General features: G+C 53.1%; 1 pseudogene; it reads left to right on the forward strand.

Annotated features, from left to right (window-relative positions):
* The first annotated feature begins 10,786 nt into the window (after positions 1–10,786).
* Positions 10,787–21,377, forward strand: LOC129068720 (TIP41-like protein; annotated as a pseudogene).
* The last annotated feature ends 538 nt before the right edge of the window (positions 21,378–21,915 follow it).

The following is a 21,915-nucleotide window of genomic DNA, read 5'->3' on the forward strand; positions in this document are numbered from 1 at the left end:
AGAAGCACAGGTGGTGGCCCTGCTTGGTCCTGGGGGGGGGGGCGCGGGTCTGAGGCAGCTGGGGTGCGAGGTGGGGCCCTTCAGCACTGCAGGGCTAGGGCGAAGCTGTCCCAACCTTGGCTGGGCCACAGAGCAGGGTTTTGAGATCCGTTTTCAATTAGAGAGCTCAGAGCACACCGGGAAGGTGGAAAACGGATCGCTGAGAAAAGGTGGCGGCGGTAGCAAATTGTATCCTTTCCAGTTTTCTGTCCTGAGGTTTTCAGACGCTACGATAGCCACGTTTCTCCCCATCTTCCTTCAGCCAGTACTCAGCCATTTAAAATTATTTGGTGGTTCTGCAGGTGCTTTTTTTAAATGTATTGTTTTTATGCGAAGGACGTGCAAAGTACAAGACCCAGAAGGTGGAGTTTCTAAAGGACATAAGGAGAAGGCATGGGTCTGAGCACGCGAGTTGTTTCGGGGCCTTGAGCTTTCGCTGACCAGGGCTACTGCCGCGGCCCCTGTCTCCCTGGGCAAGTTCTCACGTCTCGTACCTCGTCTCTTCTCTTCCCAAACGACACTAGCCTTCAGTTTCCGTTCTTCATTCTGCTGCTGCGCTGTAGCTCTGCTGAGACCGTCCAGAGTAGATGCGCAGGTGCTCCACAGAGTGCACTTCCCAGAGTAATTAGCCGCCTGGCTGTAACAGCGTCTGCGGTTGTCTGCGTGGTCTCCCCTCCCCCCGCTTCCCCACCAAGGGGGGGCAGGCCTTTTGGCGCTTGGAGGTGCAGGGTTCAGGTTGGTGAATACAAACCCGTTTGCCAAATCCAGCAGCATCTCTTCCCATTCCAAAGCTTCAGTGCCATGCTGAGATGAACTACCAAGGACATGCAGTGAAGGGTGTCAGCTCACAGCCTTTTAAAAGTGTTTTTAATAGCTCAGCTGCCTGTGTTCACCTGGCGTTTCCCTTCTCTGACCCAGGTTGGAGTCTGGCTGTACCGTCCTGAGTAGCTCACTAATTTTAACTACATTAGTTGAATGCCATTGATACATCTGTAGCCTTGTTTCTGTACAAAGCACACCAGACTGTACCAAGCATTCTCAGGATATCATGTGCCAACAGAGCTGTATTTAACTATTAACATGAAAGTGTACGAAAAAGAGAAAGTGTATGATGTATGACTCTAATATTTCTAATAAATATATTTTGTTTCTGTCCGATGATGATTTTTCCCCAGTGGCATTTATTAATATTTTCTCAAAGGGCCAGGATTACCCTGTTTTCAAACCAGCGTCTTCCTGTCTTTGTTCCTCGTTGGGCAGGGCCCCCCACCCCCCACTGCAGCTGTTCTTTGCTGCGTTACTGGAAGGTACCAGAGAGCGCCGGGGCCCCAACGCCCCTCGGCCTCCTCCCATCCACAGCCCTCCTGCTGTGACTAGTCCAGCATGTGTTCATATGTTTTTTCTTTCTTTGTTTTTTGTTTTGGGTGTTTTTTGTTTTTGTTTTTATTTTTTGCTTATTACCTTCACCTATTTCACCCAGCCCATCCCCCCATCCTCCCTCCTCTCTGACAGGTCAGTCTGTTCTCTGATCTATGAGTCTGTTTCTATTGTGTTTGTTAATTTTTGTCCATTAGATTCCACATGTAAGTGAGATCATACGGTATTAGGCTTTATCTGACTGAACCTGTTTCACTGAGCATAACGCTCTCCAGATCCCCCACACTGTCACAAAGGGTAGGAACCCCCTCTTTCCCGGCCGAGTCGTGTTCCATTGTGGGAATGTGCCACGGCCCTTTTGTCCACTCACGTCCTGACGGACACGGGCTGCTTCCGGACCGTGGCTGTTGGAAATAACACTGCAATGAACATACAGGTGCATGTGTGCTTTTGAATCACACATTGTAGGTTTCTTCAGGAATATTCCCAGAATTGGAATCACTGGGTCATAAGGCAGTTCCATTTTTAGTTTTTTGAAGCAACTCTACCCTGTTTCCCACAGTGGCTGCACGAATCTGCATTCCCACCAACAGTGCACAGCGGTCCCCTCTCCACAGCCTCCCTAACACTTGTTTCTCATTGATTTACTGGTGATGGCCATTCTGACAGGTATTAGGTGAGAGCTCATCATGGTTTTAAGTTGCATTTCTCTGATGATTAGTGACATTAAACATCTTTGTATACGTCTATTGGCCATCTGTATGTACTCTTTAAAGAAGTGTCTGTGTGCGTTTTCTGCCCATTTTTTAATTGGATTGTTTGTTTTTTGGGTGTTAAGTTGTGTAAGTTCTTCATAAATTCTGGATATTAACCCCTTGTAAGATGTATCACTGGCAAATATGTTTTCCCATTCAGTGGCTTGTCTTCATTTTGTTGATGAAGACACTGTGAAGACAAGTGTTTGCTGTGAAAACACTTTTTAGTTTGATATAGTCCCATTTGTTTATTTTTTCTTTTGTTTTCCTTGTCTAAGTAGATACATCAGAAAAAATACTGCTACAAGAAATGTTCAAGATTTTACTGCCTATGTTTTCTTCTAGGATTTTTATGGTTTCAAGTCTTACATTAAAGTCTTTGATCCATTTTGAGTTTATTCTTTTATATGGTGTAACAAGGTGGTCTAGTTGGGATTCTTTTTTTTGCATATATACAGTTTTTCTAACAACATTTATTAAATAGACTGTATTTACCACATTGTACGTTCTTGCTTTTTTTGTCAAATATTAATTGAAAGTCAAGGTGTGGATTTATTTCTGGGCTGCCCATTCTGTCCCATTGATCTGTCTGTCTGTTTAATGGCTGTTTTGTACTGTTGCCTTGTAGTGTAGTTTGACATCAGGTAGCACGGTGCTTGCAACTTTGTTCTTCTTTCTCAAGATTGCTGAGGCTATTCGGGATGTTTTGTGGTTCCATATAAATGTTTGGAATATTTGGTCTAGTCCCGTAAAATATGCCATTGGTATTTTGATAGGAATTGCATTGAATCTATAGATTGCTTTGGGTAATATTGACATTTTAATAATGTTAATTCTTCCTGCCCATGAACACCGTATATGCTTCCACTGATTTGCGTCCTCAGTTTCTTTCTTCAGTATCTTATAATTATCTGAGTACAGGTCTCTTACCTCCTTGGTTAAATGTATTCCTAGGTACCTTTTTCTGTTGTTGTTGCAATTGTAAATTGGATAGTTTTCTTAGTTTCTCTTTCTGATAGTTCATTATTGGTGTATAAATATGCCATGGATTTCTGAATATTAATTTTGTATACTGTTAGTTTCCTGAATTATTTATCAGTTTTAGTAGTTTTTGGTGGAGTCTTTAGGATTTTCTATATACAGCATCATGTCATCTGCAAATGATGACAGTTGTACTTCTCCCTTTTCAATTTGGATGCCTTTTATTTCTCCTTCTTGTCTGATTGCTGTCCGTAGGACTTCCAGTATTATGTTGAATAATCAAGTGTTGAAAGAGGACACCCCTGGCTTGTTTCTCTTCTTAAGGAAAACACTTTCAGTTTTTGCCTGTTGAGTATAATGCTGGCTGTAGGTTTTTCATATATGGCCTTCATTATGTTTAAGTATATTCCCTCTATTCTCACTTTGCTGAGAGGTTTTGTTCATCATAAATGGGTGCCGGATTGGAACAAATGCTCTTTCTGCTCCTATCGACACGATCATATGATTTCTATGTTTCACTTTGTTTATGTGGTACATCACACTCGCTGATTTGTGGATACTGTGCAAACCTGGCATCGTGGGCGCCTGAGGGACTTGCCGAGGCCGGACAAGCAGGGCTGGCCAGGGTGACAGACACTCAGGTACGGCCTCCACACGCCCATGCAGGTTTGGTGGGGGAGGGCTCAGCAAAGGAATAATGGCCTCTGCCAGCACTTAGGTCTGGCGGAAAGCTGCCCCCAGCTCTCTCCTGGGTGCCGGACACCTCAGTTCCTCCCCGTATGTGAAGTTATGGGGACGTCTCTTCCCAGCTCTGGAACCCTGGGCTGGGGAGTCTGGTGTGGAGCAGGGGTCTCTCCCTCCTCAGGGGGCACTGGGACCTCCACAGCCAAGGTATCCCTCTTGATTTCTATCTGGAGGCCACAGCCCACCCTGCGGCACTACGGCTTCTTCCAGCCTGGGTGTCACTTTTCTCCCTTAGTTCTAGGACTTCCGGTCACCTAGTCTCCCGGCAGTTCTGAGTGATGGCTGTTCTGTAGTTTAGCTGTAACTTTGATGTGGTGGGGGGAGGAGGTGAGCACAGGGTTTACCCACCCTCCGTCATGGCTCGAACTCTCGGAGATGTTCAGTTTGATCAAGATAACTAGGCTTGGAGAAGGCAAAGCCAGATTTGGAACCCAAGCCCTGACCAGTGTGTCTCAGCGGGCTGGGCATCGTCCCCCAAAGCGGAGGGTCGCCAGTTTGAATCCTGGTCAGGGCACGTGCCTGGGTTGCAGGTTCGGTCCTTGGTCAGGACACTATGAGAGGCAGTCGGTTGATGTTTCTTTCACACAGCAGTATTTCTCTCCCTTTCTCCCTCTCTTCCCCTCTCTCTAAAACTAAATAAAATTTTTTAAAAAATAAAAAGACGAGGAGCCCGAGCAGCCTGGCCCCAAAGCCTGCACTCCCCGGCCGAGCAGTGCACACGCCTGCCGGGAGGGAGGGCGGTGGGGAGGGAGGGCGACGCCGAGCAGCCTGCGCGGAGGGGCGGGGAGGGGGGGAGGGGCGCACGCTCTCTGATGCACTTGCAGTGATTTCCAATTGGAAAACAACTAGATGTTCCTGTCTGGTGAAGGTCAGAAGTAAGTTCCTGCAACCAGACCTCAAATGCCTCTTCACCAAAAGATGAGTGTGTGTGTCAGGTTCTCTTCTTTCAGGGCAAACTGAACGAAGTCACACGATCTTTGTTCAGAACGTCTGTGCTCGGGGGCAGGTCCCCGGACCTGCCTCCAGCCCCCCGGACCTGCCTCCAGCCCCCCAGGTCCACCCCACTGGCCAAGATGGTGTCGCGTCTGCCACCCCCCCCCCCCAGCCAGTCGCTGACAGGGAGCAGGCGACCCTCCGTGACTTGTCCCAGGGACGAGGAGGGCCCACCGGGGACAAACCTGGGCCGTTAGCCAGGACTATTGGAGGGCGCGGGGCGGGCGACCAGAGGCGACCCCACAGCCACTGCAGGCATTTCCCTCGGGAGCTCGGCCTGCCCGCCGTGGCCGGCGCTGCCTTCCAGCATCTTCAGTTCCCAAGGGCGTAGGTCTGGGGCCCCCGCAGAGCGGCCTTCCTGGGAGGGAGGAAGTGCGGGCGGTGCGTCCCCGGGAGTCCTCGCCGCGCGGGGAAGTGGGGTCCGCGCCCAGAGGGGCCCGCGGCCGTGCCCGGCCTCCCACAGCCCGTGGGGCGGGGGCCCTCCGCTGGGCCGCCTGTGAGGAGCGACCCCCGGGAGCGGGGGCGACTGGCCCTTCCTCGGGGACCCTGCACCTGCGACGGGGCGGGTCTCGCTCCCTGGGCGGCCTCCCCCGGAAGCCCCTGCGGACAGGGGAGCCCTTATTTGGGGAGGACTCTGCTCTTCCCACAAGAGTTGAAAAGAAGGCGCCCTGGCGCAGGGTGGTCCCCGGCGGCCCCGCGGCACCTGCCCCGCCTCGTCCCGCGTCTTCCCGGCAGCTCGGCCCGGGTCCAGCAGGGGCCGCGGCCGCCGCGCGGGTCCCCCTCCTCGGTCGCCTCCCCGGGCCTGTTTCTCGCCACGTCCGGCCCCGCGGGGGCCTGGCTCGCACCCTTCCTCGGGTGACGGCGCGCTGCGGCCACGCACGCCCGGGGCGTGGATTTCAGAGAAACAATGGAAAATTGTTAGCGTAAGTGCACCTGCTGCAACGCCTAGGCCATTCCGTATGTAAAAATTACTTGTTGTTTATCCGAAATTCAGAACTCGCCGGCCACGCCGCCCTTTCATAGGCTGGGGCGCCCCCCCACCCCCGCCACCCCCGGGAGCCGCGGGACAGGCGGGCGGACCGTGGCCAAACCCGGCGGCCCCGCGCCCCCGCGCCCAGCCCGGGGCCCTCCCGGGCCCGCCGCGCGGTGCCTTCCGCCACCCCGGTCCTGGGCCGCGCGTCGGCCAGGCCGCTCGGCTCCGCAGGGCCGCCTCCGGTCAGGCTGCCCTCGAGCGGCCGCCCCTCAGTCCCCGCCCCGGTGGAACCGCGGCCCCGAAAGAGCCGCTCCACGAAGACTTCGCTGCTCCTCCAGGGCCACGGTCCGATGTGTGGCTGCGCGGCCACGGATGCGACTTCGGGCTGCAGTGCGTCCCAACTGCCCCGTGGACCCGTCTGCCGCCACCTTTCCTCCCGCGGGGACGGGAGAACGGTCCCAGCAGGACCGTCCGCGGCGCAGGGCCGGCGCCGCCTTCAACTGGCCTGAGCTTGAAATCTTTTAAATCGGAAACCTTCCCAAAGCGTTTCTCCCGCCCGCCTCCCGAGGGAGGCCCTGGCGCGCTCGCGCCCGGCGGGTGCGTCCGCCCGGCCTGCGGGGCCCGGGGCGCCCCGCCATGCTGCGCGCGTCAAGGCTCTTGCGATGTCTTCTACTTCGAAGGCTTAAAACGTTTATTGGAAGCCCTAAAAATGTTTGGAATTCTATATTCTGTACATAACATATCGGTGGTGATTTAATATAAAAAAAATGATGACTTTTCCCTCCCAAAATCTGTGAATAAAATCGACGTGCCGGGAAGGTGTCTCAGTCCATCCTAACGCAGTGTCCCCGTGGCGCGGAGCGCCGCGGGTGCCCGGCCCGGGCCCAGGGCACGTGAGCGGGGCCGGCGACCGCCGTGGCCACCGAAGGCCGAGTCCTGGTTGCACGACCGCAGGCATCTGGGAGGAAGAAACCAGCGGCCTGTGCGGAATGGCTCGCAGGGCCCACAGGCGGCCAGCCCTGGACTCCAGGACCCTCGGCTGGCCCTCTGCCCCCAAGGCAGCGCACGGCCGGGCTGGTTCCGGGCCCGGCCGCCCAGGCGGCCCGCGGACGCCGAAGCCGCTTCCCGCCGGCGGGCCTCTTCCCCAGCGCAGGGCCTGCAGGGCATGTCATTCGGCCTTCAGAGCTTTGGCCGGCCTGATGGGTGAGAAGTGGTACCGGAATTTAGTTTTAATTCGCATTTTCTCATGAATGAGGCTGAACATGCTTTAAAATCCTATCTGTGTTCCCTTTCCTATGAACTGCCTGTTTTTCTTACTGAGTGTTTAGAAATCTTATCCTGGGGCTCTCTGTCCCTTCGAGCAGTGGCGTCTGCGATTCAAGGTGCAAACACCTTCCTCGGCTGGTTGTCTTTACTTAGGATCGTCGGTTTGTTTTTGCCACACAGACCTTTATTTTTATCTCTTTTTTTATGCCTTCGGATTTTAAGTCAAAGCTAGAAAGCCCTGCCCTGTTCCAAAGTTATAGAGGAATGCTCCAAGGTTTTCTTCCAGAACTTTCATGCTGCTATTTTAAGTCCTTGGTGCGTTTGGGATTTATCGTGATACACATGTGGGGAATGGATTTGTATCCTTTTAAATAAGTATGTTTACTTTTTCCCATAGCAATACACAGTCACGGTTAAAAAGTCAAACCGTGTTGAAGCGGCCTGCCTGCCGCCCTGGCCACCCCCAGGCCTCGCCTCCTCAGCCACCTTCCAGTTTCTCCAGTTTCACTTGGTCGTCACCTCCTTGTTTACGAATTGTCACTCTCCGGGCTCCGGGTTCGCTCCACGGGGCTTCGTTGTGCTCCGCTGCTGTGCGAGCGGAGAGGTGGGGCCCCCACCCCACCCGCAGCCCAGGAACACGAGGGCCTGCGGCGTCTCCGGTCTCAGCAGGCTGGTCCCTTGGGCGGCTGGTGCTGGGATCTGACCGTCTTCTAAATCCCTTTACAAAAAAACCTATTTTCATCTTTCAGTAAGTGACCTGATTTAGTAATTATTACCTCCTTTTCAAAAGTATAAAAGCCATATAGACTTGGGGGTAAGACAGGGGAGTGAGACACTCCTTATCTTCCTCCAGAACATTTTTTCCAACGACTCCCACCATCTTCCTGTTGCGGTGGGTGGCCGGTGACCTGGGCTGGAGAAGCTTTCACCAAGAGAAGGAGGCGCAGAGAGTGAAGGTCTTATTTTACTTTCCCAAGGGAGGGACAGGGCTGGGTGTGGGGAGAGGCCGCAGCCCTGAGGGGCAGGGGCTGTGAGCTCCATTCGGTGGCGGGAAGGCGGTAGCGCAGCAGGTTTCCAAGGGCCTTGCGCAGGCTGCAGCTCATTCTGATGTTATCTTTGGGTGCCGGGTCCTGCCAGGTCACTGTGGTCTGGCACATCCTGTTTGGCCCGGTTTTGCGCTGTTTCATAAGTTCTGGAGTCTCTGTGCCTTCAGGGCACTTCCAGTATTTTTCTTGTCCTGAGGATAAAGGCCCATAAAACAGTTAGGGCCAGTCATGCTTTATGGGGTCCAGCCAGCCCTGGGAGAGAGGGTCTGAGAAAGGGGCTTTCGTTCTATTACTTACTGTTTGAAACAGTTGCATTTGTCTGTGAAGAAGAGACACCCCTGGGCTTGTTTTCTCTACTTCAGAGCTTTCAGCCTCGAATTTCTGAGCAGCCCCAGGACTCATCTGCAAATAATTATCGCGGCTCTTCCCTGCCAGGCAGCATGCTGGGGGCTGGGAGTGTAATCGTGGGCGGTCACACTGTGGTAGGCGAGGGGACCAGAGCCAGAGGAAGATACAGAATGACAGGTGCTGGTCAGTGCCAGGAAGAGAAGCAGAGCCAGGGGGCGGGGGGCGGCGGGGGTGGGGGCGCTGCATGTCCAGCGAGGGCAGATGCAGTTCTGGGTAGGATGGTGATAGAAAGTTTCTTCTGAGTGGGTGACAGATTCAAACGGATACCTGAAATATATGAGAGGGAGCCATGGGAAAATGGGGGGGGGGGGCGCCTGATGGGCTGGGGGACAGAGCGTGCCAGGTCCCTGCAGCAGGGCCTGCTGGTGGCCTGGGGGCAGGTCAGGCTGGCGGCGGGGCTGGGGGCGGGGGGCGCACTGCGCAGGGGCAGCAAGACCAGCGGGAAGAGGCAGGCGGGCAAGAACCGCCAGGGCCTCACAGGACGAACGAGTGGGAGGGTTCCCAACATGTCTCGTTTACACTCTTCACGCTCTTTTTGGAAGTCAAGCAGGGAAATGATGGTAGAGGGACAAGAGTGAAAACATAAAATAACATAAAATAAAGTAAAAATAATGAAGTAAAGCTTGGCTAAGGGGTCCCTGCGATAGTTCAGAGGAGAGGCGGGGAAGTCAGCAGGCAGGCTCAGGACAGATCCCCAAGCAGAGCCGGCACACGGAGGGGGTGACAGGAGGGACCGAGAGCAGCGGAGGGGCTTGGGAGAAGCATCCGCTGAACCAGGCCTCCTGCCGACCACGCCTTCAGACACCCAGCAGGAGAGGCTGAGCAGATGGGAAACTGCCGGAGCCTGGAGCCCAGAAGGGAAAAAGGAGACTGTGTGAAGATGGAGGCCGGGTCCCCCAGCAGAGCAGCTGGCAGAGCGTGGCACCTCGGGCCCGGGGCCGCTGGGAACGCCGGTGGCCCGCAGAGAACAGCCGGCCAGGGCGCGGTGGGCTGCAGCACCTGGGAGCCAGCGTTTCAAAAATGAGGAAGTGACAGGCTGCAACAGCCACTGCTGAGAGAGGGGCTGACTTAGCTGAGCACTGAGAAGTGACACTGGATGCGGCAAGATGTGAGCTGCTGGTGACTGTAGCAGATGGCTGCGGGGATGGGGTGGGGACCCAAGGCTGCGAGGGGCGGAAGAGAGGATGTGCGAGGAGGAAGTGGAGGCCAGCCCTGGCCGCGGGGCGGTTTGATGTAAACAGCAACGGAGGCAGGGGGAAGCCCCGGGAAGGGCTGTGGGTCAGGGCGGGTCTCTCATTTTCAGTTTCATTTCTCGGAAGGGTTCAGCACACTGGGCGAGGACACGGGGACATGTGGACACGGGAGGCCGGGGCAAGGGAAGGGGCAGATCCCTGAGGGGTGAGGCCCGAGGGTCGGCAAGGCTGGATGTGGACGGGAGCACCCGAGGCTCCTGGAGGCCCAGGCAGCGGGAAAGCTAACGACCCTCCTGGGCCCCTGGGCAGTGCCTGTTTGGGCGCATGGGTGGACAATGCCTCTATTTTCACGGCTGGTGCAGCGCTCAGGGGCCCAGGGGCCTGAACCCCAGCCGGGTGGGGTGGGGGTGTCGCCGAGGAAATAGGCTGGAGGGGAGGCTGTGGCGGGACAGGGTGCCTGGGACAGACGCGCCGCAGCAAGTCGGGGCGGCTGGGCCTGTCGGGCGGATGTCAGGGTGAAGGCGGTGCAGGCGGACTGGAGGGAAGAGTCCGACGTTGCAGAACAGGGGCGAGGGGAATCGTGGGACGGTGTCTCGGAAGGTGCCAAGAAGGACACAGGAACCTTTGGTGAGAGACGGGGGCAGGGGAGGTAAGAGCCTTCCTGGGGGCGGGCGGTGCTGCGGCCGATGTGGCGCTGCGGCCGATGCGGCATCGCAGGGAGGGACGCTTCATCGCTCCGGAAGGTGGGGGTCTTATTCCAGGACACTGAGGAGGGGCCCTTGGTCGGCTCTGGGCCCTTGGGGTACAGGACCCGGGAAGCTGAATTGGCCCCCTTTGGAGAGACATGCAGGGAAGCAGCCCTGGAAGCCAGCCCGGGGCAGCTTCAGAGCGAGAGTAGCTGGGACATTTAGCGAAAAGGCTGAGGGTTTGGGTCATTTTCTGGTGACACCACCAGTTCCCAGCGGCCCAGGTAGAAGCCTGGGGTCGGGAAGAGGCGGACACTTGGGTCAGATGAAGGAATGTTTTAAGCCATATGGAGACCATAACACTGTGGACGAGAAGGCGGACTCCAGCCCAGACCTGGGGATCCCAGAGTACTTTCTAGAGCGGCAAGTGGCACGGAGCCTGCGCGGCGCCCCGGTGAGCGGGGCTGCAGCATGCGACACTGAGGGAGGTATGCGTGTGGCTCCCGGGGCCCTGGCCTGGCGGGGGTCCCTCCCCCAGGGAAAGGAGCACCTGTTTACCTCCTCGCGTCCCGTCTCAAAGGCCACCGCGCTGCCCACCGGCACCACAGCAGCACGAGTCGCTGTGGCCAGAAGGTGGAGGCCTGGCCTCCCCACCTGGCGGGTGGTGTTCAGCCTTAAACAGGAAGTAAATCCGGACACGTGCTCCAACGTGGGCAAACCTTGGAGGCCCTGTGCCAAGAGAAATAGTCAGGACACAAAAAGGCAAATTTTGTGTGACTCCGTGGATAAGAGCGTCCTAGATGTGTCCAGGTCACAGAGACAGGAAGTGGAAGGGCGGCTGCTGGGACCCGGGGCAGGGCTTGGGGAGTCGGTGCTTAATGGGGACAGAGGTCCAGTTTGGGGAAACGAAGCTCTGGAGGTAGATGGTGGTGATGTTTGCACAACAATGTGAACGTATTTAATGACACTGGACTGGACACTTAGAAATGGTTTAAATGGTTTCTTTTAAAAGTCAGTGTGAGGAGACTGAGGCTACCCTGTGGCCAGATGGCTGCGTATTGGACCAGGACCTGTCCCCTGACCGTGGCGCCCTGTGGGGGCTCCCGCCTGGGAGGGGGCCTCACGGTGGGTTGTCGCTTGAGCAGAGGCCGTCCTGGGCTTGTTCCGGGGGCCTGGGGCCCCACAGCAGGACATCTGGGTGCTCGTTCCTTATTCAGCGCTCACACAGGGACCTCTGAGTCCCCGAGGGTGGGGACTGGCCTCGGACACTGCTGGGTTCCCTCAGCAACGAAACGCTTGCCAGCTGCACGCCTGACACTGTGGTGATTTTCCTGACCGCAACCTCGAGCGCCAAGTCTCAAAACTATCATTAAATGTCCAGGTTTCTTCACTTAAAGAAAACAGCTTCCACCGACCTCCACGCTCTTCACCTGAGTGTTGGCTCAGGGCTGGCCCCAGGGCTCCCGCGCTGGCGAGGCTCCTTGCCAGGGAAGAGTGGAGCCAGGACAACACTGATGAAGGGACGTGCGTGCTGTCAGGTGTCAAAAGGCACCGGACAGATGCAGGGCCTTTCAGTGGGGCAGGGCTGGCCAGAGAAGAGAGCGGCGAGATTCATGGATCGGCACGGAGCCCAGAGACGCAGTGGTCTTGAGGCAGGGACTGGGGGGTGGAGCAAAGGCCACTTCCACCTGCGGAGAGGGGACACGGTCGCTGCCGCGGGGGTCGGGGGAGAAGGGGCAGAGTAGCCTCTTCCTCCCTTAGTAAGACACAAAACCTGGAATGGGAGAGAGGCTGACCTGCTTAGCCACATAAAATGAAAAACTTCCGTATGACAAAAGACACAAACAAAATTAAGAGATTAGACACAGGCTGGGAAAAACAGACTGGGAAAAACATTGGCAATACATACTATTCACTACATAGTAACTGATATACTAAGAGCTTCTGAAATGGGAAAGACAATCAGTCAAAAAATGGATTCCCAGACAATTCTTAGGGAAAAAATCCAAAGTATTAGTAAAATTAAAGAGAAGCTTGACTTCCTTGGAAGGTAAAGAAATGGAAATTAAAGAAATGACGATATATATTACCAGATTAGAAGAATTTTTTTAAAAAATTGATAATGTCCTGTGTTCACAAAATTATGCAGAAATGGATGTGCTTATACACTATTGGGGATGGATAAGTAAGTAGTCTCTTTCTGGAGAGTGATTTGATATTACATGTTTACATAAAAATGTGAAGCATAAAAAGTTTTGATACAGTATTTCCATCTCTGGAAAGTCACCTCACGGAAGTACTCGTGGACACTCAGGAAGAGCTATGGACAAGAATCACAGCAAAAAGCCCGGCCACCGTGGCTCTGCTGAGGGGGCGTCATTCCACAAAGCAAAAGGTCACTGGCTTGCTTGCCAGTCAGGCACAGGCCCGGGTTGCAGGTTCCATCCCCAGTGGAGGTGCATGTTAAAGGCAACTAATCTATATTTCTCTCCCTCTCTTTTTCCCTTCCTTACCCTCCGTCTAAAAATAAGTAAATAAAAATTTTTTTTAAAAAGGGGTCACAGCAAAAAACAACGGCAATAAACTGGGAATCTCCATGAATAGAAGAGTCAAAAAATAAACTGTGTCCCCTGGCAAGTGTGTCTCAGTTGGTTGGAGCATTGTCCCTCACACCAAAGGCTGAGGGTTCGGTGCCCGTCAGGGTACCTACCCAGGGTGCAGGTTTGACCCCCAGTTAGGGCACGTATGGGAGGCAACCAGTCCAGGTTCCTCTGTCACATCGATGTTTCTCTCTTTCTCTCTCCCTTCCTCTCTCTATAAAAGCAATAAACATTTTTTAAAATTGTTAAATAAATAAATGAATTGTGTGTGCCCAGTAGTATGGAATACTAGACGTTGATCAGAAAGACTGGAGTGAATGTGTTCTTAGAAAGAGGTCTACAAGATACAGTAGCTGTTAAAAACAGATTTCTTGACCGTGTAGCTAGAGTAAGTCTACTTTCATTTTTTAAATACCTGTATCTGTATCAATCTATATGTTCCCTCTCACTAACCCCCGGTCACACTCTTTTCATGTTTTAATAGGACCTGTCATCACTGGCGTCTTTGATTTTATAAATCAAATGTCGTGTGGCATTACGATAGTAGAAAACTATCGGGCACAACGTTCAAGGCTGCGCTATGGAGGGTAGGAGCAGGGAGGCAGGCAAGCGACACTGTTACTGTCTTCAACATCCCTGTGAGTTCATACTTGTACTGTGAGCACATGTCATTTTTGCAACATATAAAAATAGAACAGCAGATACACGAGATGTGGCCGTGGGCAGCTCCACCAGATTTCACCCCGAGCCCTGAGAGGCCAGTCTTCCTTTCCCGCCGTGGACGACCTTCATGCCTGAGGGGACGGCCATTCTCCCTTCCTAGTTTTATCATTTTCCCTAGAACCCAAGTGGCCCCCAGATGCCGGGCAGCGCGGGCGGAGCTGGGCCCCCACCGCCTGCCTGGGCCCTGGGCTCAGGTCCCGGCCGCCGCCCTCGTCCATGAGGCCCCGTTGAATGGATGCGCCACAGAGAACTTGGCTCGTCCTTGACCTAGACACGTGGGCAGCGCCGAGTTCCGTAGGGGACTTTGCTGCACGTCCCAGAGAACGTGCGCAGCAGTGGTCTCCACCCTCAGGACATCCATGGTGCCACTGAGCAAGAAGTTCAGAGGGAGCTGTCCTTGGGGTGGTCAGGAAGTTGAGCGATGTCCTCCTGGGGACACCAGCTCTGTCCTCCATCTCTTCTCGCCACCTTCCGTGTGGGGGTCTTCACAGCAGACCCATCGTTTAGTGGTTGCACAACGGTGGTCACAGCCCTAGATACCTGCTCTCAGGAGGCGGCAGTCAGGGCAGGGGGGCAGGGAGGAGGTCCAAGGCTCCCTGCATCCTTCTCCTTTCAGGCTCTTGGCCAGACTTAGCCACACGTCCTCGCTCAGACCAATCCTGGCCGGCGGGAAGGGGTTGTCCGATGGGACAGCCATGCCCTGGAGCCAGGCTCCTGGGACGCCGGAGGGGGCTGCTGCCGGGGAGCCCACCGGCCCAGCCGCCACAGGCTCCTGAGTCTCCGTAGTGACCGCGCCGGGAGCTTGGTCTGAGGTGATGTCCCAGCGCACCCGTGGGAGCAGGGAGGCGACAGCGGTAGATGTAGAGCGAGCGGCTCAGCTGTGTGGGGAGGAGCCGAGGGATGGATTTGGACCTTGCCCGAGGACTCCTCCACCCGCCTCGGCAGAAGCGTTTTGCAAACCGCAGTGGTGAAAAAACGACATTTTCCCCCTGAGGTCTGTGAAATCGGCTACAGAAACAAGTGCCTGATTGCAAAGAGAGAGCGACAGCCATCTCCAGGCGCAGCGCAGGGGCCGCGGCCTCAGGAGGAAGCATTTGGTGGACACGGAACGAGCTTCCCGAGGAGACCGGCCTTCTCTCCGCTGCGGGCAGCGGGGCCTGGGCGCGCTGTCCCCGCGCGGGGAGGCGCGAGGCGGGGGGGGGCGCGCGGGCCGAGCCCCGCGGCAGGAGCGGAGCTCGGCGCAGCCTTGGGGCCGCGCGAACGGGCAGGGCGGCGGGGAGTCCCGCATCCGCATCTAATTTCCACGGTGCCTCACCACGTTGCTTTCGCCTGGGAGCCCAGCGCTTCAACCACCCACCTTCCCCAAGGGCCTGAGCCCGGGGCAACCCTTCCTCCTATTTCAGAAGCCCCCGGCGCCCTTTCGGGGGAGACAGGAGAGGTGATGCCCCTAAAAACACCGCGTTGGGTAGAACCCGCACGTCCAGGGAAAGCGTCAGCGCCCCTTTCCTCACCGGGGGGCGGGCGGGGGCGCCCGCAGGCAGGCGCGTCCCTGCTCTGGGCGCGGGCGGACGACGGCGCAGGGCGGGCCGGCTGCTGGAGGCCGGCAGACCCTCCCCCGGCCGCTGGCTCGGTCCCCGGAATGCCATCCCGTCCCTCAGCCGCGGGGCTCCACCGCCCCATGCAAGGTGGGGTACAGGCCCTGTGACTTCTTGTCATGTAGCTTCTTTGGAGAAATGTCCATTCAAATCCTCTGCCCATTAAACAAGTTGGATTATTTGTCTTTTTATCATTGAGTTATAAAATTTCTTTATATATTCTAGATCCTAGAATCATTACATATATGATTTGCAAGTATTTTCTCCCATTTTGTCTTTCTTGTTAACATTTCTGGAAGCTTTATGTGTGTAGCCCCAAACTGGAAACTCAAATGCTTATCACCAGGTGAATGGAGAAATGACGGTGCATCCCCGGAACGGACGCTGCTCAGCAATGAAAGAGGACGAACTACCGATGCGCCGAGGGACAAAGGGCATCGCGCGAACGACAGTCAAAATGTATGCATGTGGGGGGAGCATTTGAGATCCTGCTTCCCAGCAATTTTCACCATTTTTGGCTCACATAAACTCATTAAAAAATTTAAAAGTATAAATATGGTATGATTCCATTTTTACATAATTCTAGAAACTTCTAACTAATCTGCAGTGACAAAGCCAAACAGTGATTGCCTGAGGAGTAGAGGAAAAGCTTAAAGGAATTAAAAAAGAGCACAAGGAAATTTGGGGGCGATGTTCATTACCCTGACTAAGGGGTGTCCTGGATGTGGCCAGGTGCCGGTCAGCGTCCATCCACCCGGCGCTGTGTGTACAGGCGTCACGGTGGGAGAGGGAACTGGGCCACGATGAAAGCTTTTACACCAGAAAACTGGCAAATGCTACTACAAAGTCAGAGCTTCTTCCCAGACAGCTGGTTCCCCAACACTGACCAGCCCACCACTAGCTATGACACAGATAAGCAAACGTTCACTGTGCAAAAGCATTGTGAGAACCACTAGGCTAAAAACTTGCCCCTATCAAGCTAGAAAGTATTATTGGAGAGAAAAACAAAAGGGAAAAGAGACTCTCCGACACTTGTTCCTGCGAGAAATAAATTCTGCTCTGGCCGTCGTGGCTCAGCGGGTTGGACGGCGTCCCACCGAGCGGACCATCGCGGTCCGACGCAGGGCGGCCCCCGCGGACGCTGGTGAGAAGGGCGCGCTCGCCGGCTGACCCAGCGCTGCCGCCGCCCTTCCTCACGGGGCTCGCTGCCACGGCCTTTCCCCGGAGGCCAGAGAGCTGGGGGTCGACCTCTCGCTGCTTCCGAGCTTACTGGGGGCCGCCGCCCTCTCCAGCAACGCCGAGGGCCGCCTCCTTGCCCCTGCAGCCGCTCGCAGCCAGTACCTGGGGGGCGAGTGCACCGGCCACGTGTTCTCCATGACTCTTCTCAACTCCAGCAACGGGGTAAAAGGTTTATGACACAAACGCATTTCTGTCCAGTGAGCCACGCCGCGGAACAGCCAAGTCGGATACTTTCACCAACGGCCTGGAGGCGATTTAAGCGTGGACTAAGGTTTAGAGCCAGCCGGGCCCTTCAGTGGCAGCCCGAGTCCGATTTCACTGTCCAGCGCGGTGTGGGGAAGGTCGGTGTGCTGAGGCCCCACCATCTCAACAGAGTTCACAGGAAGGGAAAAGGCTGGAATTTAAAAGAAAAAAAAGGGTGGGGAGGCTCCCCATTAAAGAATTCAGCAAGGAGTCGATGTTGCAGAAACACATCCTCCTATTGCTTGGCACACTGGGATCCTAAGCCTTAGGGCACCCTCACATTCACTTCGGGGAGGCCTGAGCGCTTCCGGCTAAACACGGGGCCTGCCCTGGCGGGGACCTTGCCCGGGGCCAATCACAGTGGCGCAGTGCCCGCGGGCCGCGTCGGAGGCTCTGCTGAGTGGGACCAAGGTCAAAGTCAAAGCCGGAGGATTTGCTGCCCGCCGGAGGCCTCTCCGTGCCTAGACTCATGCAGGTTCTGCAAAGGGACACCATAGCAGCCGCCCGGGCCCACGCACAGCAAGGAGTCTCGAAAACGGAGACACTAGCCCCAGGACCCAAAGCTTTAGATTCTTGAGATGGAATTCCCCCACGAACATCAACGTCAAACAGATGGAGCTTTCTGGGCTTTTCCAGCAGGTTCCATCAGGCCCAGACGCGCACCGGTGTCCTGTAGCGTCCCAGCGTCCTCCTTAGGGAGGGAACCCGGTGGGACACAGGCCGTATCCCTCTGCCCCTCGGAGCGCTCGCGTGCGTTCACCGGGCATTTTCTCTGCACGCTCAGGGACTAGCTCGTGCCGCGTGGAGGATCGAATCATCCTGGCAGAGAAACTAGTCCAGCTTTGTCACTGGCTGCCTTCTGGACGAGGCCGGAAGCTCTAGTGCGATTGTCCGATTCGGTGGAAGAAGCTTGAATTCGGGGGCCACAGGGAGGCACCCTGGCTCTCCGGGGAACCGGGCCCCTCGGACTCCAGCGGGGACTCTTGGACCCGCCAGGGGCGCCACCTGGGCCTGGCAAAACTGCCCCAAGATCCCCATCCCGTTTCGTCTTTTCACTCTCTTGACGTACGAAAAGTTTTAAAATACGAAAATTTTAAAAATTAATGAAGTCCAATTTATTTTTTATTTGGTTGCTTGGGCTTTTGGTGTCATATCTTAGGAATTGTTGCCTAATCCAAGTAACAATATTTATACCCGTTTTCTTCTAAGAGTTTTACAGCTTCAGCTCTTACATTTAGGTTTTTGACCTATTCTGAGTTAATTTTTGTCTATGGTATGAAGTAGGGGGTCTAAATTCATTCTTGTGCATGTGGATATCCAGTTGTCCCAACTCCATTTGTTGAAAAGGCTATTCTTTTCCTCATTGAATTGTCAAGGGACCTTTGTTGAGTATCAGTTGACCATAATGTAATGGTTTATTTCTGCATTCTGAATTTTGTTCCAGTAACCTATATGTCTACCCTATGCCAGTACCTTGCCTTGATCACTGTAGATCTGTACTGAGTTTTGAAATCAGAAAGTATTAGTTCTCCAATGTTGTTTTTCTTCTTCAAGATTGTTTTGTCTCTTCTGGGTCTCTTGCATTTCCATACAAGTTTTAGGATTAGCTTGTCATTTTTTGCAAGTAAGTAAGGGTTTTGAAAGAGATAGTATTGAATCTGTAGATCAATTTGGGTAGTATTGACATCTTACAACATTAAATCTTTCAATCCATGAACATGGAAGGTCTTTCCATTTATTTAGGTGTTCTGAATTTCTTTCAGTGATGTTTCATAGTTTTCATTGTATGTCTTGCACTTCTTAGTTAAAGTTATTCCTAGTAACTTTACTCCCTCACTGGGCAGCAGCTCAAAGGGCTCCAGGGACTTTTGTTGAGGAATTGAAGTGCCTGGCTTCAGGACAAGGGCTGGAGGGAGAGCTCTCTCCCAGACAGAAGCACTGGCAGAGGCTATTGTTTCTTTGCAAAACCCTCCCCCACAGGGTCAGCAGGTAGGTGCTACATCTGCATCTCCATCCACCTAACACTCTTCACCCCACACTGGTGATTTCCTGGTACCCCACCCCACCCAAACTGTAGCACCACACAAGCTGCTGCAGGAGCTTTTCCATACAAATGGCTTGTTTTGGAATTTCCTAAAATTTCACAAAAATCCACAAAAAGCAGCATCTGGCATCAGTGTGTCCTGTATCTCTTGCTAAGTGGCCCCAGGCCAAGCACTAGCAGCACCGGCCTTGGTTCACAGCTTGGCCTCTCCCAGGCACCTCCAAGCCCAGCACAAGGGCATCCATCTGCAGATCACTTTGTAACTCAGGATGGGTGGCCCCAAGCAAGACATAGACAATGGCTGATGTTGGCCTGCACATCCTGGGAAGCCCCAGAGCCAGTGCACAGCAGGGGACAGCCTCAGATCATGCCAGAGCACCACCCAACCACCTCTATGAGTGACACAGTCAAGGGGCTGACTGGTTGGGCACCAGAGCCCCAGCAAAGTGAGTCCTGCTCCATGGGGTCAGCCCCTGCGCAGCAGCTCCTCCACTGTGGTCACAGCCAGGCCTCACAACCAATTGGCCTGGCAGAATAAATCCTTCCTACTGATGCACCAACAGCAATAAAGGCTCAACTACAAGAGGTTGCAGGTTGCACACAGCCCACCTGGGGGGTGCACCTGGAGTGTCTTGCTCAGTTGATGGGAGGCTGAGACACTGTGCTACGACATAAGACTGCTCTACCAAGACCGGGATAGATACCTGCTCTGCCTAATACATAGATACAAACACAGGGCAGCAGCCAAAATGAGGAGACCAAGGAACATGACCCACATGAAAGAATAGAACAAAACTCCAGAAAAAGAACTAAACAAAATGGAGACAAGCCATCTACTAGGTGCAGAGTTCAGAGCACTGGCCATAAAGAGGCTCAGTGAGCTTAGGGGAAGAGGGAGAAGTTCAACAGAGAGACAGGAAACCTAAAAATGGAGATAGAAAAACATAAAAACCAGCCATAAATGAAGAATACAATAACTGAAATGAAGACTACATTAGAGGGAATTAGCAGTAGATTAGATGAAGCAGAGAACTGAATCAGCAATTTGGAAAGTAAAGTAGCAGAAAACACCCAATTAGAGCAGAAAAAAAGTCCCCCCAAATCAGAATAGTTTAATGGGCCTCTGGGACAACGTTAACTGTACAAACATTCACACTGTTGGGGTTACCAGAAGGAGAAGAGAGAGAGCAAGAAATGGAAAATCTATTTGAAAAAAATGATGGAAAACTTCCTTAACCTGCTGAAAGAAATAGACATAAAAGTGCAGAAAGCACAGAGAGTCCCAAACAAGATGAACCCAAAGAGGCCCACACAAAGACACATCATAATTAAAATGCAGAAAGTTAAAGACAAAGAGAATCTTAAAAACAGCAAGAGAAAAGCAGTTAGTTACCTACAATTGAGCTGCCATAAAACTGTCAGTTCATTTCTCAACAGAAACATTTCAGGCCAGAAAGGATTGGCAAGAAACATTCAAAGTGATGAAGAGGAAGATTAGTCTACCTTGCAAAGCTATCATTTAGAATCAAAGGGCAGATAAAAATCTTCCCAGACAACAAAAAGCTAAAGGAATTCATCATCACCAAGCCAGTATTACATGAAATTTTAAAGGAACTTCTTTAAGAAGAAACAATGGCGGGCCCTGCCTCAGTCATAATGACGCGCAGCTCCAGAGCAGCCACCAGGGCTCCCCTTTGCCTGGAGCGGCAGAGGCCCACGTCGTGAAGCCGGCAGATGTGGAGAAGCGAGCTGATGAAGTGCACGTGCCGCCTCTTCCCAAACTGATGATTGGAGTCAACGTGGTTTAAGAATGCAGCATGGCTCTGGCCTTGGGCTTGAGCTCAACGCTACAGATACAGGCTACATATACAGGCCGATGTGTAAACAGCTGCCGAGGAGCCTGTCCTCAGGAGTGGCCAGGAGCAGGACGGAGGCGGCAACTGCCAGGAGGTTACTAAACGGCACAGGTGGACCATCACAGCAGATTATAACAGAACATACTTGGAGAGTCTCTTAGGTTAAAGGTCGTATCTGCCACAGATCATCTAGATACAAAGAAATTGTAAGTCAGAGAACAGATTATGTTTTTGGAAGATCTTCTGTTTGAGGATGAACTTCACAATCATGGAATTTTTAAGCCTAAGAGCGAAAATTGGAGCCATGCCTTACAGAGTTTTGTTTTGTTTTGTTTTGTTTTCTGTTGTGGTTTTTCTTGAGAACTGATGGAGGGCTTATCGGCATGTATGACACCAGTCTTTACCACAAGGCTCAAGGCCTACATGCTACAAGAACGGACAGCATAAGAGAGCTAAAATTGCTAATTCAATGCATGTTTCACCCTCCCTCTACACAGAACCTAATGAAACATCACAATATTTACTGATCAAGAAGGCAGTTTGTGAGAAGCTAATATTTCCAGGAAGAATTGATCATAGCCCCACAGACTCACAAGAAAATGCACCTGTGGAATAGAGTGTGACATTCCACGTGCTCACTGTGGAGTCTGATGGAGACCTTGGCTATGTGGAGGGGGTACTTTTATTATGAGAATTAATTGCCTTGTCTCTGTGAATATTTTCTGTATCCTTAAAGTAAAAACTAAAAGATTATTGCAGGCAGTTTCCACTCAAAAAAAGAAGACAAATATAAATAATAAAATGGCAAAACTAGATAGGTATCAACAATTACTTTAAATACAAGTAGAGTAAATGCTCCAAACAAAAGTTGACTGAAGCAGTAAAAAAACAGACTGCATATCCTGCCTACAAAAGACTCACTTGAGGTTGAAGGACACACACAGACTAAAAGTAAAGGGATGAGAAGATATTTCTTAAAAATGGAAACAAACCAAAAAGCTGGGGCAGAAATTCTTACACCAGACAAAATAGACTTTGAAACAATGGCTATAACAAGACACAAAGAAAGACCCTGAGATTCCACTCCTGTGTATTTATCCAAAGAAGCCCAATCACTAACTCAAAAAGACACATGCATCCATAGGTTCACTGAA

This window comes from Pteronotus mesoamericanus, unplaced genomic scaffold (genome assembly GCF_021234165.1).
Source record: "Pteronotus mesoamericanus isolate MK-2021 breed Mesoamerican mustached bat unplaced genomic scaffold, CSHL_Meso_final contig_22, whole genome shotgun sequence".
NCBI classification, from domain to species: Eukaryota; Metazoa; Chordata; class Mammalia; order Chiroptera; family Mormoopidae; genus Pteronotus; species Pteronotus mesoamericanus.